This window comes from Hermetia illucens, chromosome 4 (genome assembly GCF_905115235.1).
Source record: "Hermetia illucens chromosome 4, iHerIll2.2.curated.20191125, whole genome shotgun sequence".
In the NCBI taxonomy this organism is placed as follows: domain Eukaryota; kingdom Metazoa; phylum Arthropoda; class Insecta; order Diptera; family Stratiomyidae; genus Hermetia; species Hermetia illucens.
The window spans coordinates 3,279,873-3,297,461 of NC_051852.1; the positions used below are offsets into that span (position 1 = coordinate 3,279,873).

Below are 17,589 nucleotides of genomic sequence, written 5' to 3' on the forward strand. Positions count from 1 at the left end.
TTATTAAATGAAAATGAGACGTGACTGTCGCCCCACTACCATCAAGTAGGCGAGCCACCCAGGCGGAAGAGTTTCACTTCGTGGTGAATTATGTTATTCTGGTGCGGAGCTCGGACGAATCCTCGTTAACCAGCTCACAGCTCCACGCTACTCCACCCTCAAGTTGATACTGGCTTTCAGCGGTAAACCCGACTACTGGGCCGGCAACTTTTGGAGCGCAGATCAAATATCACTCGCCGTGCACCATTTTCCCCCAAACCTAAGCCCGGGAAATAAAAGGCTTTAACCTGGACACCATGTCGGCCACAAAGATTGCTGCAGGCACCGCGTGAACCTATCGATAATTGTAAGGTAATACTTAAAGTCATGCGAATCTCGCAAGGGGCCAATAATATCGATGTGGACCGTATAAAAACGCTTTGTAGACCGAGGGAATGAACCTACCTCTCTCTGTGCTTGCTTGGTGACCTTACACTTCTGACACGCGATGCACTGTCTGGCCCAGGAGTTAACATCTTTATTCATTGATGACCACAAATAGTTATTAGTGACAAGCCAATTCGTTGTTCGAATGCCTGGGTGCGCAAGATCGTGTACTGTATGGAATACTTCCTTGCGAAATATATGGCCTAGATCCCTTTTCAGAGGTCTCGCAGACTATTTCGGAGGTATTTGTCGCTGTTGTCCTGCGACATTCTTCTCAGCCTCGGTGATTGCCAAAAAATCGACCGTGGCAGGGATTTAAACTTTTGATACGCATGTGAGAGCATCTCCAACTACATTATCCTTGCGGAACACGTCCTGGATGTCCGAAGTAAATTGGCCTATGAAGCTCAGGTGCCGAAGTTGGCGAGGGGACACTTTGTCGGGCCTCTGCTTAAATGCGAAAGTAAGACGCTTGTAGAGAATCATAGGTGCTGCAGCTATGTTGAGCTGTATTCAATTCCTTGAAAAAGAAGGTCAATCACTGCAAATTTGATTCATCTTTTGGTGAAAGGCAGCACCTACTGCGATGCCTGAGACATCGACGAAGGGGTGGATCTGTTTGAGGAAATGACAGGAGTGTAGCGTCAGCCCGCTGTCGTTTGGGTAGCTCAAAAGCCTGGACGGCCTCCGTAGACCATGCAATCACGCGTGAGTCTTTTGTCTTGGCTCCAGATAAGTAGACATTGAGGATCGTTTGATGTTGTGCGGCTTTGGACAAGAAACGACGAAAGAAGTTTAACATGCTCGTAGTGGGTAGTGGGTCTACTATGGCTTGAACCTTGTCTGGATCCTTGTCTGGATCCGGTTAGATTCCCTGAAGGGAAACCATGCGGCCTAAAAACTTCACCTGCTGTTGAAGGAATTTGCATTTTTCAACGTTAAGCACAAGACCGGCCTGAAGGAGACGTTGAAAAATGCATTTGAGATGTTCCAAATGCTCAGACTCTGAAGAAGAGGCGACGAAAACATCATCCAGGTACAGGAAACAAAAGCTAAGGTTTCGCACGACAAAGCAGATGAACCTCTGAAAAATTTGCCCCGCATTGCACAGACCAAAAGGCATCCGTGTGAACTCGAAGAGTCCGAAGTGTGTACATATTGCCATTTTCGGAATATGTTCTGGAGAAACAGGGAATTGATGGTATGCCTTGGCTAAGTCCAAGGTCGTGAAAACACGGCAATTAGCAAGGTTACCTGAAGACCTAAACGAAGTTACGGGATCTATAAGAGACCTATTCTGCAGGTCCACTTATGTCCAATTGCCTTTAGCCGTAAGTGTATATAGTTGAAGAATTTGCCTCCGCTAGTTTGAGTTTTTGCGAAATCAGTTTGTGATTCCGCTATACCGGGAGAACTGAGACGTCTCCGCTTGTGTCGATCAGGTAATCGCTTCCTCAAAGGATCTAATATTGTTAAGTGGCGTATCGACACTAAGTTTGACGATCGTGCTTTCTGGCTTAAGCACTCAATATTGGTACACGAAATAATATGGCTACTGAACAGACCTTACCTACTGCGGCTGGATATTGATCTCGAATATCCAGGACAAAGCATCATCGACTAAATAGTTTTTAACGCCGAATGTCCAATGTGAATTGGATGATGTAGATTAGGTGCCGAAGTTGGCGAAGGGACGCTTTGTCGGGCTTTTGTCATAAGGCAAAAGTCACAGGCTTATGGCCTCTGAGCAAGTGCACGGTCTGCCTTCAAGGGGATATTGGAGGTACTCGATGCTCAAATACACGGCTAATAATTCACGATCACTGGCGCTGTATTTCGTCGAGCAGTTTTCAACTGTTTGAAGAATAAACCTAACGATTGCCAGCTTTGATTTACCCTCTGGTAAAGGGTAGCGCCTACTGCGATATCTAAGGCGTGTTGATGGAATACGAAAAATTTTGCGTCTACCCGTTTTACGTTGAGGGTTTCGAACGTTTGGACAGTTTCGGGAGACTACACAACCTCCTGCGAAACTGCGAACTCGAAGAGTCCAAAAAGTGTTCAACTTGCCATCTTTGGAATATCCTCGGAAGCTACAGGGATTTGATGGTAGGCCTTGCAAGACACAAGATCGATAAAACACGATAGTTTGGTAAATAATGCACAAAGTCTTCGATAAGTGGAATGGGGTACCAGTCCGAAATCGTCAAGCATTCATGCGTCTATAATCTTCGCAAGATACCCGTTCACCGTTAGGCTTTGGGATCAGATGGAGAGGAGGAGCGATTAGAAATTAGGAGAAATATGACCCCCGCCCCGCTCATGTTTGGACAGCCATAAAGTCAAACTTTTCATTAAAAAATGGTGGCCAGGCTTTTAATAACCTTTATTGGCTGATGGGTTAGCATCTCAAGTTTCTTACACAAACATAAAACAAACCATACTCTTCAAGGCAACCATAATCAGATTTAAACTAAATTATCTTGAAAGCAAAAATATGTCGTTTTGCAAATAAAATTGGTAGAAATTCTGGAATTAAATACTCCATTACCGCGCTACTAACCATAGCTTAACTATTGCGGCGATAAGATCTGTCGCCATAAAGTCATACCATTAATGGCAACTAGCTGCTCATCTATTAAAAGTGAACTTGCAAATATCCAGGTTGCCAATATATTAAACATATGTGAAGTTACGTAAGTGTCACTGGCACGTTCTCAATGCCATTACGATTAAAACACGTCCGCATCAAAAAAATCCACTGTGACAGAACTAATTGACGAACCGATTTTGCTTTCATTGTGTTTATGCTGAATATATACTTTAAGGCTTTTTTTAATGACCCCAGTGGGATAACCACGTTTCCCGTATAGAACTTGCCAGGAAAATCATAGTCTTCTCCAATTGATTTGAGCCAAAGTATTCGAATCCCCTAAGCATCAATCATAATCCCGTATTGTATGCTCAGCTTCAGTCCTCTCAGAAAATGTGATTGCAGACAATGTCCTATTGCACCTCACTATAGCCTTCACGAATCCGCTCTTAGTAGACACAGTCTACAGAAGCAATGAAGGCCTACCCTGAAGCTTTGATCACCCATGATAGGACCTTTATGTTACTCAGTGGAGAGAGCCACAAGCAACCTCCAATCCCGCAGCTAAACGAATCTGGCACGTGCCAGGAACGCTCGCCAAAGCTATGGTGGATTAGCTCCACTGAATCGAAATCCTTTTGACCTAACTAATACCTATCTAGAGTTCATAGCAAAAGGACTACAATTTCAATCAACTAATATCACCTATTACCTAACACATAATCAGTGCGCTAACTCCAAATTTAATACAACCATTTTCAAGAGTGTCTACTAGGTCTTGGCAACTTGTCTTGACCTTTCACTACTTAAGATTAAATTTGCAGTTACAACCAAAGTACCTCTCATGCATTTCTCATAGATTATCTACTTATGAAACTTACCATTTAGTAAACTACCAACATTAGATAATTTCATGTAACAGAACTACTTACGTTTAATCACCGGCATTTTCCCTTTTTTCCATTCCAATCTAAACTCCATTACTTCATTTAGTGCGTGCTTTTGATGTAGCCATTTTCTGAATATTCTCAACTATGGCTCCTTAGCACCTGAAGCCCATCAGACTCATCATAGTGAATGTGATACATGGATCCATGGAGATTATGTTGCTTTCAATTGTTTACGTGCATCCGTTTCATGAATGGTACATGAACTTGAAAGCGGAAATTATCGTTTCATGTCTTCAATGTAATTTTCTTGAAATGAAAGGAAAATTAACAACAAAGAAGAGAGATGTAAATTGATGAAGTTGTTATTTATGATGAGTTTAATTTAGGTATGGATTGTTTCTGAAATTATTGAACTTACTACAGGGAATGCATAGATAGATACCTTTGCTAAACGGTCCCGATTGATGGATAATTTTTTGAACTATAATTAGGATGAGTTGGAATCCCTGTTCTCGCAACAACAATCCCCTATCGGCAACGTACATATATCACCCTCAGACTACACTAAACTCTTTTGCCGATATGCTCGTTTCTGTGCCGGTAATGTGGGGGTAACTTTTAGACAGTTTGGTCTTCACGTGTCATTTTGCAAAATTTCACACACCCTTTAACTGATGGTTCCTGTCATCACGTGAAAAAACAGAGAATGTCGCACCAACGGAAAGTAGACACGAAGCTAAAAGTGGAAATAAGTTTAAAAAAAAAGTCCGACTCGAGCCCTCGAGTGAAGTGGTAAAAACCCGAGGCCCCAGCGCTGCCATCGGGTACGATGGCGAATTACATTCACAACCGATGCTTATCCTGCCTCAAATATCTAGAAGGCGCACCCTTAGAGATTCCACCCTTCCTTGGCATCATCCGCCCAAAAAAAAATTTACGACCCTTTGTTTGTTGAGGGAGGAGAAATGAAAAATGAAAGAAGGGTCCCGAAATCACTCCAAACGAACTTTGGAAGCTCGATATCGCAGAATGCGAAGGAAGACGTCGAAGAAGACGGCCGTGTTAAAACAGAGGACAATAGCGAAATGAGGGTAGTGGCCAGGCTAATGTGTCAGGGCATGAGTCAGATTTGCTGACTAGTAAGAGTAAACTGTCATGTAGATTCTGTGCGACAACTGCATTCCAAGCACAAAACTTGTTCCAACCGCGCCGAAACTTCCAACAGTACGGTAACGACAACCGCCTCTACCGCACTCCCAAAAAGAAAAGAAAAATATTGAGTGTACAAAATGCGTCCGCGTTCAGTTCACTTTATTTCCCAGAAACTGACTAAATTTCGCTTTATTTTATTTTTAAAACGCGTCAGGTTTTGTGATTTCTACCTTCCTAAAACTCGACTTCATTTCATTTTCTTTCCAAAGCAGCACTTCCTCAAACTGCACCGAGTCCAATCTCAACTATCCATCCCCACTAAATTCTTCCAATATGAACTCTATGTAGTCTATCACCTCAAACGCTGTCTTCGACAAATTCCTTCACTCACAGCCGCGTAACATCAACTCCTCCAACCGACAAGAACAAAAATCCTGAACAAAAGAACAAAGAAAAGACTCTAGCGATTCTGCTCGAGACAAAAGCTTAACATGCTTTTGCTAATATAAAGCGTGATCATGAAATTCTTGGTAAAAACAACAACAAGGAAAGAAGTTGTTGATCATTTTGAAATATTCGAAATATCTGTATTACAATTGGAAATATTTAAATGAGTGTTGGGTGTTCAGGAAATTTAAAAGATGGGAAGAGGTTTTAATTAAAATTATCAAAACAAATAAAAATGATAATTTGTAAATTAACATCGAAAATATGTGTATTAATGGTTTTGATCCAATAAGGATACTAAACAGTGGACAAGTGCCGAAACGGGAAGCTCGGGTTTCTCCTGTGAGTATATTTGAGTGTAGAATTATCCCATTTGTACGAAGCCCATTGTGTATATGTATTTAGCATGTCAAACTCCCCACTGTAGTGTGATATTGATATTTAGCTTCAGTAAATTTACACGGTAAAGTCAACTTTGAACCACTGTAACTCGTTAGTAATAGTATCACTTTGATCAAACATAACATGCATCATGCAACTTCGGATTTTTCGGTTGGGTAGTTTCTGTGAATGGGTCTATAAATGAAATCATATCTTTCGATCTCCCTCACTCCTCACCTTTCTCGCAAATGTCAAAACTAAGAGCGGCATCGAAAAGCACAAATCATATCCTTTCATTTGATACCCAACATGACTATATTCGATGAAAAAAAATGTATACCCGCCTTTAACATGTATGAGGACCCCCCTCCCCGCCTTAATCTATTAGATGATTTACTGGAATTTTCATGTCCTCCTACCTGAAGAACCGTAAGAATGCCGCTCAAACAACAACATTTTTTTATCTGAAATAATTAGATGGTTTTTGCTTTTTCACTAGTTTTATTTATTTTATTCGCATATAGCGATATTTCGGGAACCACTTATTCCCTTCATCACTATTCATCACTATTTTTTTTTAATTTTACCCGAAAAAGAAGGGAATGAACTGATTACAATAGCCGAAATTCAATGCTTGATAACACAACAAAACCTCTTATATCTTCAACTTCGCTCCCAATGGACCCCAATCTACATTGATTTCGTAATAACACTTGGCTCCAGTCATAAATTCACTACACATATTCTGAAAGAAGCCAAAGTGAAAGAAAAATATCCAAATTAGAAATTTTGTCAAACAAAAGCTACGCCTCTTTCTCCATAACAATAAATCGTAATATATTCGATATTACCATTAAACAGAAAGTATCTTTTCATAAAAACTATTGAAAAATCCCCTTAGAATGCTAATGAATACAATTAATGGGACTACAAATAGTAGTCAATAGTATTTTCTCAATGAAAAATGTAAATATCTAATCAATAAAGAAATGATTAGCATTAATTTTACCACCTATGAAACTGCCAATTCAAACCAATTAAATAATATTACCACATATTTCAAAGGAACTGCTACCTACAATCGCATTATTATCTAATCCACCATTAAAAACCAGGTGAAAAGGGAAACTCCAATAAACCTTTGTCCAATAAAATAGCACTTTATTCGTTTGAATCTAATCATCCCACCTTAATGTAATAAAAATCTTACTTTCGATTTCATACATACAAATCCATGTCTAATCGTAAAAATCTTTCAAAAAAAAGATTTGCCAAAAGTAAAAACGTACATGCGTCGTTTGAATTATACAAAAACTATCTTTATTTCGTTGATCGACTGCAAAATACTATAACTGCTATCAATTGATAATGATCAATTATATCGAATTAACATAAAATTTCAACATGTATCATAAAGATACTTATCAATCATCATCGGACAAGGAATTACATAGCATTACAAGATGTAGAGTCGATGTTTACCTGGCCCGCTTATGGACAGTATAAGATATTTCCGCTCACCGGAGGCATTTCCGTAACGAAAGATAGATTTTCATTATGGATGAACTCGTAGTTTTGCTCCGGATACTAGAGATGACCGCAATTTTTCATTTTACATAATATTCAAGAAGCAGTTAACGTCGTCATCTATTGACTTATAAAAGATTTTTAATGGTTAATGGTTAATGCTGAACGAGGAAACGAAGAAGGACTAGACCGTCGGCCCTGCTCATTAAGTCGACGGAAGGCAAGACATTTGCGGAAGTCCTTAGTGAAATCCGCTAAAGGATGAAACCCGAGGAGAACGGAGCAGAGGTGTCTTCGATACGGAAAACGAGGAGTGATGGAGTTCTCATCGAACTGGGCCCAAAGACGGCCAACAAGAGCACGTTCTGCGAAGCGGTCAAGGGGCTATTGGGGGAGAAGGCTCTTGTTTCCAGTCTAGAACCCATGTGCTCTCTAGAAATACGGGATCTTGACTGCCTCACAGAAAAGGCCGAAGTAGAGGAGGCGCTAAAGCGTGAATGTCCAGAGGTGACCAATGCCCGGGTAGGTATTACCTCTGTAAATGCTCGAGGCCAAAAGCTCGCCGTGGTGGAAGTCCCCGAGCAATATGCGAGGAAACTCCTTAACAGCGGGAGAATCAGAATCGGATGGTGCTACAGGTGTCTGGACTATGGACACACGTCAGCAGCTTGCAAGGGTCCGGACAGGAGGACAGCATGCCGGAGATGCGGCCAAGCGGGTCATTAAGCGAAGACTTGCAAGGAAAGCGAGAGTTGTGTTCTCTGCAGGGATCGTGGCGCGTCTGGCGAAAGCGTCGCACACACTGCGGGCTCGGGACGGAATTGGAGAGGGCTAGGGTGCGAACGCCATGATCCGCATTTTGCAAATTAACATGCACCGGAGTGCAACCGCTCACCAGTTGCTAGCACAGTTCGCTGCGGAAGTAAATGCTGATCTAGTGCTGATTAGCGAGCAACACCGAAACAAGGACCCGTCCTCATGGTATCTCGACTTATCGGGCACCGCTGCCATCTGGGTTCGGGACGACGTTCGACTTCGTGTTCTTGCCGAAGGCCGGGGGGACGGATTTGTCTGGATCCGGTGTTTAGGGATAACGTTTTTTAGCGTTTACCTGACGCCGAATGAGTCGATTCCGGACTTTCAGCGCCGGCTTGATGCTCTGGAGGACGCCGTTTCGAGCACGGAGGGACGAATCCTGGTTGGCGGTGATTTTAATGCCAGGACTCTTGAATGGGGCATGCCTCAATCAGACTCCAGAGGGAAACGGATTCTGGAAATGGCGGCGAGAACCGGGCTCGTAATTTTAAACACCGGATCCACGCCAACGTTTCGGCGCCCAGGTTGTGAAGGAAGCATTCCTGACATCACTTTTGCGTCGGAATCTCTGGCAACATCGATGGACGGGTGGCAAGTCCTAGAAGACTTCTCGGCAAGTGATCATCAGTACATTGCGTTCGAAGTGTTTGACGCTGCTTGCCGGCGAGCACCAACACGACGTTCCCCCTGCGTGTGGAATGTCGCGAGGGTGAACATCGGAAGGTTCGTCGAAGCTCTCCGAGCAGGTAGGGCCGCGTTGGGGGGCACTCCGGGGGGTGGCGGTGTCGCAGCTGACACCGTCGTAAATTCAGTAGTGAATCTGATAGCGACGGCGTGTGAGGCTTCCATGCTCCGGAGAGGCCCCAGGCGCGACAAGCCTTCTATGTACTGGTGGACGGCGGAAATTGCCGACCTACGGAAGGAGTGTCATAAGCTCCGCCGTTTGGCACAAAGCTTGTACGCCAACGAGGAGGCATGTGACATAAAGGCACAATATAGATCAGCAAAAGGGAGACTCCGCAGCGCTCTAAATAAAAGCAAAGCTCGCGGCTGGCAAAATCTTGTTAATGAGGTGAATGATGACCCGTGCTTGTCACTCGGAAAATCGGGGCTCTGCGGAAACCCTGCATATTGAGCACCGACCAGATGGACCGCATTGTGCGGGCATTGTTCCCCAGACACCCTGTATGGGTTGATGTAAATAGCGCGGAAAGCGTCGTGGATTGCCCCCTTTTCACAATGGGAGAACTCGAAGAAGCGGTTCTCACTATGAAAAACAGGAAGGCGCCAGGTCCTGATGGCATCCCGGCGGAAGTTTACAAACTGGTGTTCCGCCAACGGCCAGAATTGCTGCTCGAAGCGTTCAACGCGTGCTTGAAGGAGGGCATTTTTCCTTGTCGCTGGAAAGTGGCCAGACTCGCGTTGATCAGTAAGGGTAAAGGAGACCCGGAGCTCCCGTCTGCATACCGACCGCTGTGTATGCTTGACACGGCCGGAAAAGTGCTCGAGAAGCTCATCAGGGGTAGACTCGCTGAAGCGATCTGTGCTGCCGGGGACTTATCCGCAAGGCAGTTCGGGTTTAGAACAGGGAAATCTACAGTGGATACTGTTATGGAGGTCGTAGATGCGTTTAATCGAGCCGGGGCACACAGCCGCCGATCTCGACGGATAGTGCTCCTCATAATGCTTGATGTCAGAAATGCCTTCAATTCCGTAAGATGGACAGATATGCTAGGCACACTAGAGAACTCCTTTCACGTGCCAAGCTATCTCTTGCGGACATTGAGGGATTATCTGAAAGGCCGCTCCCTGTTCTATGAGACGCTAGAGGGCCAGAGGAGGATGGAAATCACGTCGGGAGTAGCCCAGGGATCCATCCTAGGGCCGGACCTCTGGAACGCTTCCTACGATAGTCTGCTGAGACTCGATATGCCCGAAGAGTCGCGCCTGGTCGATTATGCAGACGACGTTGCGGCACTTGTTGCCGGACGCACTGTTGAACAGGCGCAAAGCAGACTTAGCATATTGATGCGACAGGTAAGCGGATGGATGACTGCTCACGGTTTCAACCTTGCGCTGGAAAAAAAAACAAGTAGTCATCCTAACCAGAAGGAGAATCCCGACCTTGCGTCCCATATCGATCGGCTAGTTGACTATAGAGTCAAAACCAGCGATTAAATACCTTCGTTTAATGCTCGACTCGAAGATGAACTTCTTCGAGCAAATCAAAGCAGCCGCGGACAAGGCTGCAGCAGGAGACGCGGCCTTGAGTCGGCTAATGGCGAATGTCGGCGGCCCTATATCAACTAGGAGACGTCTCCTCATGGGAGCAACGCAGTCCGTCCTTCTCTATGGTGCGGAGGTATGGGCTGATGCCCTTGACAAGGAGGTGCATCGTAAACGCCTCGCTCAAGTGCAGAGGCGGGGAGCTTTGCGAGTGGCGTCTTATCGCACCGTCTCCGAACCGGCTGTGATGGTGATTGCGGGAGTGATCCCCGTTGCCCTCCTTGCCAAGGAGCGCAAAGCTATCTATCGCCGTAAGGGCAAAAACTTAAGAGAAGTGGTTGCCCGTGAAGAACGTCAACGCACCCTTAAAGCGTGGCAACTTTCTAGGCAAAATGAGCCAAGCGGCAAGTGGACTGCGCGGCTCATCGACAAATTAGACCCATGGTTGAACAGAAAGCACGATGAGGTTGATTACTTCCTTACCCAACTTCTAAGTGGGCATGGAGGTTTTCAGTCTTACTTGCACAGGGTTGGGAAGGCGCGATCTCCTGATTGTGTGTTCTGCAATAGAGTGGCGGATGACGCTGAACACACCTTTTTCTCTTGCGAGAGGTGGGACGGCCTCCGCCAGCAGCTTTATGCAGACACAGGGGAGCTCTCTCCAGACACCATTGTCAGAGAAATGCTGAAGAGCGCTGGCAGCTGGAATCGTATTGCGCATTATGTTCGGGCTCTTCTTACTATGAAAAAGATTGAACTCGACCGACAGAGGGATCGGACGGTAAGGGGTTCCCTGAACTAACAACTCCCTTCCCCGTTGGTAAAAGGAATTCCCTGACTTGAAGGCTCCCAAAGCCGGGAGAGCGGGAGGGCTAGCCCGAAGTAGTGTGTCAAACGGTTCCAGGCTAGTTCTCTGATGACAGGGAGGTGTTTAGTTAGTAGTCCGCCAGCGTGCTGTTGCGGGAGTCCAACACTCTGTGCGTAAACGCATTCACCTACCCTACTCCCGAAAAAAAAATGGTTAATGCTTCTTGCAGATTAACGAGGGTTTTGTTGTAGGGTAAAGGGGTCGTTTTAAAACTTACATGTAACCTGTAGAGTGTTAGGTAAAAAATTTCAATCCAGACCAATATTTATTCATTTTGGCTGAAAAACTATCATTTAGAGGTATCTTTATTCATTCAGGACCCTGGAGTAGTTTTCATTAAAGAGCCTGAGCCCTCTAGTTTAGATTTGAGTTTTATATCTGAGTTTTTTTGCAGACATCTATCCTCCCAATCTAACAAACCACTGAAAGGCAAATTTATTCAAAGACTCCAATCCTTTGTTAATACCTTTCTCGGGCATGTAATCGGTATAGTCAGGCCCGATTAGTTACGGACCACGTGAGTACGGTAGGCGCGGTAAAGGGAAGGCAGAGGTAGCTGCCGACAAATGATACTTTAAGAAGGGGAAACTCCACTGCTGGCTGCACCCTACCCAGAGTGACCGACAATTGGGTCGCTTTAGAAATAATGGTACATGCCGCAGAACAGTACAGAAGGAGTGTATGTTTCTCGGAAAAGCCAGTAGAGAACAGAATCACATTCCGGCAAACTGCCAACGATGAGGTGTAGGTGCAATGGGCCCGTAATGCTCCATTTAGGACCATGTATAACATAACCCCGTGATTACCCTCACTCGCCGCTATCAAGCTAGATAAAAAGAATTTGCAGAGAAAATCCGAACTGAAAGCCACCAAATGGAGCAATTGTGGAAGGGGGAATAAATCCCGGCGTAGAAGCGTCATCTGTCTAATCTACAAAAAAAAGTGACAAGTTGGCATGCGATAATTAGAGAGCCATCTCACTGCTTTGATTACTCTACAAAGTATTCACTAAATTCTGAGGAGCAGACTGAAGCCCTACGCAGAGAATGTCATCAGGAAGCACCAGGGCTTCAGAGGCAGCACTCAACAATAGATCAGCTCTTCGCAACTACTCCAAAAGTCCTTAAAGTTCAACATCGACATTTACCAAATAATAGTCCACTTAAGCCAGGACAATATCGATCGCATCGTAAGGTGTGAGGTTATGCTTCAATTTAGCATCCCAAAAAAGTTAGTTCGTCTCACAAACGTAAGGATGACGGGATCAATTTCGAGGGTGTAAGTTCACGACAGCGAGACTTATCAAATTTAAGCACAGAATGCTCTCGAGCATGGAGACCTCCTAGTCCCGATTTTCTTCAATTCTGTCTTGTGTATGCTGATACCAAAAGTACGCGGTAGCGCATACTTACAACATCAATATCTTTTGACATTCCCTCATCAATGCTTTGTGAAGCTCGTCGTTACAATGAAGGAGCACAGCTTATGGGCCAATGAGGAGGGAAAAGCGGCAATCCATTCGAAATGCGCAGGATCGAAATGGGCTACAATACTGCCGTGGAGCGCTCAATGCTAAGGCTTGAAATAATATGTTGCCTATAGCATCTGTACGGCTCATGACCATGAATGTTTTACTCCGGAGTCGCCCAGAGAATTAATCCTCTTTTTCACTACAGTTTAGTATTTCCATGGTCCTTTTTGCCTCAAACTCATAGTCTCAATGTTATTCGACATCCAACTAGCTTCCGTCTCCTCGAAATATCAGAGATCAAGATACCGCCAAGGAGGCAATCCCATTGCCTCTCAAAATGATCAATCTTTTCCCCTGAACCATCAGAAAGCCATCTGTAAACAGAGTGGTGGTAATCTCAAATCCAACTGCCTTAAGACTAAACAATGTAAACTAATAAACCACAAAATTTAGCAAGAAACAAAAGTCTTTCTGAAACCCTTACAAACCACACTCCCAGTATTTAGAAGACTGCATCGTCTCCGCACGCCTTGCATCTGCGCTCGTTGCCAATAAGTCCAACAACTTCCCCCAAAGTGTTGATTGGAATTATACTTCAGCCTTGTCTCAATTTACGCTGAAGCCATTGCAATCCTTCCAGGAGGTATACTGCGTTTTGTTCCAATATACGAGCTTAACTGCCTGCCTACATTCGATAAAATTCGTGCAGGTGTCACAGTGACATTGGCTGCCTTTTGGCAAGCATATTTTAAGAGCCCTTAAAAGCTCAGCTTCTTGACGACATACATCCGCTTTGATGGTTAGCTTGTAAAATTCGATCTAGCCCTTTCCAAAAATGACTCCAATACCCTTAACATCTCCACTACATAACAACGCCAAGCCGTCTGCAAATCTCTAAATCATGGCCTATTTTGAGTCAGGAAGCACGAGAACTCCATTATACATCACACCCCACAGTAGAGGACCCTTTACCGAATTTTGTAGTATCGTCGCTGCGATGGAAAAATTTTCGACCAACATCATGCAAGCGCTCAGAAATACCCATGGCAGTTGACAGGTCCTTAATTCATCCCCAATTTGCAGAGTAGGAATATTTGTTACATCCGCCATCCGCATGCAAATTACTTGATAGGACTAGCAACCTCCATACCTATATTCCCATGGTCACTGGTAGAAACCACTTCCATTTTCAGCGATGCTTAGAAGTCCGTTATTTATAACCATTTCGATCTTTTGCCCTTTATGTTCCGCGGAGGATATCATGCTGGAACTTCATGAGGCTAAGTGGGGTTGCGAAAAAGTACCAACTGTCATGCCTGTTGCGAACCTCGGAAAATTTTATGCTCCCGACTTTCACAATTATCAAATCCAAACCCACGTTTGCTTTGAGCCGAAAAAAATCGTTTTTTGGTCACCCCATTTGAAAGCCGGGGAATGGGGCTGTATCCCTTCATCACCATCACTAACAGGTTTGGCATCTTCTCAAAATCCGCGAATGTTGCGACAAGAGGGACATAGTAATTGCATACGCAAGTTCCTACCACCTTCAACATTTCTAATCTGGCAGCATGCTCCATGACCTCCTGCAAAGCTGAATGAACTGTTTGATCTGTCATCTAACTATTAACTCAATAATTCTGATGTAATTTACTAATTATGGGCGGATCGATATTTTTTCTGATAAATGGTCTGAAATCTGTGTTAAGGGCTCTCATGCAGATAGTTCCCGCTGTCCTTCTGACAGCTTAGTTCAACTCCCATAACATTTACAGGTTCCGCGTTTCCTGAAAAGCTTAAATCTATCGCTCAGGCTTCTATATGTTGATGCCATGCTACCAAAATAAGGCCATCTACAGCATTGCTTCAGTGATCTCTACTGCATAAGCCATATATAACCCAGCCTATTTTGCAGACCTTCCTTTGTAACGCAAACCATTTAGTACATGTCGCAGCGCTTGTTGCTGGACGCACTGTCGAACACGCGCAAAGCAGACTCGGCATATTCATGCGACGGGTAAGCGGATGGATGACTACTCATGGTTTCAACCTTGAACTGGAAAAAACCGAAGTAGTCATCCTGACTAAAAGGAGAATTCCGACCCTGCGTTCCATATCGTTCGGCGAGTCGATAATCAAGTCAAAATCAGCAGTAAAGTACCTCGGGTTGACTCTTGACTCAAAGATGAGCTTTTCTGAGCAAATCAAAGCAGCAGCGAACAAGGCTGCGGCTGGAGTTTCGGCCTTAAGTAGGCTAATGGCAAACATTGGGGGTCCTACCTCTAGCAGGCGATGTCTCCTGATGAGTTCAACGCAGTCTGTCCTGCTCTGCGGCGCAGAGGTATGGGCTGGCGCTCTTAACAAGGAGGTATATCGTAAACGCCCCGCGCAAGTACAGAGACGGGGAGCTTTATGGGTGGCGTCTGCGTACCGCACTGTCTCTGAACCGGCCGTTATGGCGTTCGCGGTAGTGATCCCCGTTGCCCTTCTTGCTAAGGAGCATCAGGCCATATACAAGCGCAAGGGAGATGAGCCAAGGGAGGTGGTTGCCCACGAAGAACGGTAACGCACTCTAGACGAGTGGCAGCTCTCGTGGTAAAATGAAACTAGAGGCACGTTCGGGGTCGTTCGGGCCCTTCTCGTTGATAAGAAGATGGAACTCGACCGGTGGAGAAGCCAGATGGCAGGGGGTTCCTTGAATTTACAGTCCCCTTCCTCCTCTCCCCTCCCGTTGCTGAAAGAAATTCCCTGATTTGAAGGCTCCGCAAGCCGGGAGAGTTCGGGGACTAGCCCGAAATAATGTGACAAACGGTTCCAGGCTAACTCTCTGCCGATGGGGAGGAGTTTAGTTGGTAGTCCGACGACGTACCGAATCGGGAGTCCACCACTGTGTGCGTAAATGCACTCACCTACCCTTCCCAAAAAAAACCGTTTAGTACAAATTTCATTCACAAATTTCTAGCTTTTCAGTAATCTTATCTATATCCTTTGATTCGGTCGTGACCACATGCCTAAATTTTTTTTTTTAGTGTAAAAAGTTTTCCGTGTTTAAACCCTTTGATTTCTTAAGTTTCTTCAGACAATCTCCAACTCTGGGTTCACTGTATTAAAAAGTTCGGTATTATGTTCCCTCTCCCTCCTTTAAGGATGATAATCACCGGCTTGAACGTCAGGTTCCTCCTAGCTGAGATGTTCTTCCTTTGAAGTCCACTCTCCCAGGGAGGTGCTGAGATGGTCTTCTCAAGCAACCCCAGATGCTGATTTCGGTTTTTTTTTCTTATAACTTGCACTTTCGTCTAGTCAATTTGTTGCATGATTAACGTATCTAATCAATTTTTTCTTTTGAGGTAACATCACCTATTCGGATAGGCTCTTTCCCCCTAACGCCATTATACTTTTTTTTTATCCTAGGCCTTCCCAAAACCTAGCCCGATACTCCTGTGGCGCGGCAGGATCTGCAGCATTCAAAATTTATTTCGGATGTTGCGGATGCGGACGGGTAGATGGCGCTGAACGTGGAAACTCTCCACTCACGCGTTTTCAGAACGCACCGGGGAAGTGGAGAGCCAGCGGTAAAAAAGTGCCGTTGGTTGGGACAGTAAGGACCGCATGGAAATAAGTCGGTCTCTTCTGTTCCCAACCGCGAGACAGATCACTTCAGCGCGAGTAATAAAAAAGTATTGTAAGAATTAAATAAAGTAAATCAAGTCAAATCTTTACAAGTCCAATCTTTTGATTTCTTTCAATCCGATCTCGACTTTTCTATTACGAAAATTCCCCGGGCAACTCACAAGAGCGAGCTTATCGTGAGAACAGTAAAGTTTCGATTCCGCCTCGTGAAGATTAGTTAAAGTGGTGACCCCGAAGAACAGCATCCTTGGGAACTCCAGCATCAGCGATCCCAAATAAATCGTTCCCACCAGTTGCTCCGCAACAAACAACAAAGAAAGGATCGCAGTGTTTTCCCAAAATCTCGATCTTCAGCCCGGTGCGCGTAGCACATTCAACGGATTGGCACTTTTCTCGCCCGAAAACGAGTCTTGCTTTCGCTGCGTTGCTACAACGTCGGGGATAGTACGAAAACATTTCGCTCAGTCATCGCATCGCGAGCGAATCACCCAGCGCGCCCAAGTAGAGCCGAGCGCGCCCACGGCTCGAGCTGTCTAAGTGCCACAGGCGGACATTTTCGTCGCCCTTTCCTCGTTGCTCGGCCGGTCAAGTCAATCAACTGTCGAATTGCGGAACTGGGAACTCACAGGAAGGAAACGGCAGGTAGAGTCACGTAGCAGGGACAGGAGTAGCCGCGGCAACGATCAGCAGTAGCGACTGCTTATCGCATTCACGCCAGCCCGAGCCGGGAATCAACAGATCGGAGAGCTGTCCGGCCGTCATCCGCCCAACTTAAGCAGCAGCAGCAGCGGAGCCAACGCATTCCGGAACTCTTGCTTCCTTGCAGCCGAGCGGAAAATCGATAAATTTTCAATTGAAGAAGTGTTTGCGTATTCTCATCAGCCTTTGTCAAAATAATTGTTTGAAATTGAAATATTATTTAAAGAAAAAGTGACAATAAAATTAAAGCCGCTGCAAGAGACGGCGTTGAGGTGTTTCAAATCGCAAGTTCTCTGTTTTCCCGGTGTTTTTGGTCTGCGCTGGAGAGCGTCCGCTTCGGTCGTCGTTTTCTTTTTCTCGTTTCGTGCGTGCATTTGTGGGTGCGGCCTGCCGTGTCGGTGTAAATTTCACCGCGTTTCAGTATAAACTCACCGCGTCTGCATCACAATATCGTACTTCTCGTTAG

The 17,589-nt window shown here is 45.0% G+C and overlaps 1 protein-coding gene and 1 long non-coding RNA gene across 2 annotated transcripts in view; both read left to right on the top strand.

Moving 5' to 3' along the window:
- The window catches only part of LOC119655458 (nose resistant to fluoxetine protein 6-like), a 111,214-nt gene that overhangs the window by 59,171 nt on the left and 34,454 nt on the right, over positions 1-17,589 (top strand). The window lies entirely within an intron of this gene.
- On the top strand, positions 16,436-17,385 carry LOC119655459. The gene is made up of 2 exons (XR_005249914.1): positions 16,436-16,476; positions 16,589-17,385. It is a non-coding gene; the product is annotated as an uncharacterized LOC119655459 (long non-coding RNA).